We start from the raw sequence: 1,926 nt of genomic DNA on the forward strand, positions 1-1,926 counted from the left end.
AAAATTGATTCTTGAAGCAAGAAAAAGTAGTGAAGAACAAAGCTTGCAAAAAAAAATTGGCGAAAAAAATATAAAAGAAAAACAAAGAGCAAGCAGAAAAAGCCAATAGCCCTTAAAACCAAAAGGCAAGGGTAAAAAGGATCCAAGGCTTTGAGCACCAATGGATAGCAGGGCCCAAGGAAATAAAATCCAGGCCTAAGTGGCTAAATCAAGCTGTCCCTAACCATGTGCTTGTGGCATGCAGGTCCAAGTGAAAAGCTTGAGAATGAGTGGTTAATGTCGTGATCCAAGGCAAAAAGAGTGTGCTTAAGAGCTCTGGACACCTCTAACTAGGGACTCTAGCAAGGCTGAGTCACAATCTGAAAATGTTCACCCAGTCATGTGTCTGTGGCATTTATGTATCCGGTGGTAATACTGGAAAACAAAGTGCTTAGGGCCACGGCCAAGACTCATAAAAGTAGTTCATTGATATTTTGGAATCTATAGTATATTCTCTTCTTTTTATCCTAATTGATTTTCAGTTTCTTGGGGACAAGCAACAATTTAAGTTTGGTGTTGTGATGAGCGGATAATTTATACGCTTTTTGGCATTGTTTTTAGGTAGTTTTTAGTAAGTTCAAGCTACTTTTAGGGATGTTTTCATTAGTTTTTATGTTAAATTCACATTTCTAGACTTTACTATGAGTTTTGTGTGTTTTTCTATGATTTCACGTAAATTCTGGCTGAAACTGAGGGACTTGAGCAAAATTCTGATAGGAGGCTGACAAATGACTACTGATGCTGTTGGAATCTGAACTCCCTGCACTCGAAATAGATTTCCTGGAGCTACAGAACTTCAAATGGCGCTCTCTCAACGGCGTTGGAAAGTAGACATCCAAAGCTTTCCAGAAATATATAATAGTTCATACTTTATTAGGGAATTGACGACGTTAACTGGCGCTCAATGCCAGTTCCATGCTGCTGTCTGGAGTAAAACGCCATAAACACGTCACGACCCGGAGTTGAACGCCCAAAACACGTTACAACTTGACGTTCAACTCCAAAAGAAGCCTCAGCTCGTGGATAGATCAAGCTCAGCCAAAACATACACAAAGTGGGCCCTGGAAGTGGATTTATGCATCAATTACTTACTCCTGTAAACCCTAGTAGCTAGTTTAGTATAAATAGGATAGTTTACTATTGTATTAGCCTAGTAGCTAGTCTAGTATAAATAGGATAATTTACTATTGTATTAGACATCTTTGGTCTCAGTTTTGTTTTATTCTTCATCTTAGGAGGCTATTGATCACGTTTTGGGGGCTGGCCTTTCGGCCATGTCTAGCCTGAACCTTTCACTTATGTATTTTCAACGGTGGAGTTTCTACACACCATAGATGAAGGGTGTGGAGCTCTGCTGTACCTCAAGTTTTAATACAATTACTACTGTTTCTATTCAATCTCTTTTATTCTTATTCCAAGATATACGTGCACTTCAACTTGATGAATGTGATGATCCGTGACACTCATCATCATTCTCACCTATGAACGCGCGTGACTGACAACCACTTCCGTTTTACCATAGGCCGGGCGCATATCTCTTGGATTCCTTAAACAGAATCTTCGTGGTATAAGCTAGATTGATGGCGGCATTCATGGGAATCCAGAAAGTCTAACCTTGTCTCTGGTATTCCTAGTAGGATTCCGGGATTGAATGACTGTGACGAGCTTCAAACTCCTGAAGGCTGGGCGTTAGTGACAGACGCAAAAGAATCAAGGGATTCTATTCCAACCTGATTGAGAACCGACAGATGATTAGCCATGCTGTGATAGAGCATTTGGACCTTTTTCACTGAGAGGATGTGATGTAGCCATTGACAACGGTGATGCCCTACATACAGCTTGCCATGGAAAGGAGTAAGAAGGATTGAAGGAAGAAGTAGGAAAGTA

This window comes from Arachis duranensis, chromosome 3 (assembly GCF_000817695.3).
Source record: "Arachis duranensis cultivar V14167 chromosome 3, aradu.V14167.gnm2.J7QH, whole genome shotgun sequence".
Lineage (NCBI taxonomy): Eukaryota > Viridiplantae > Streptophyta > Magnoliopsida > Fabales > Fabaceae > Arachis > Arachis duranensis.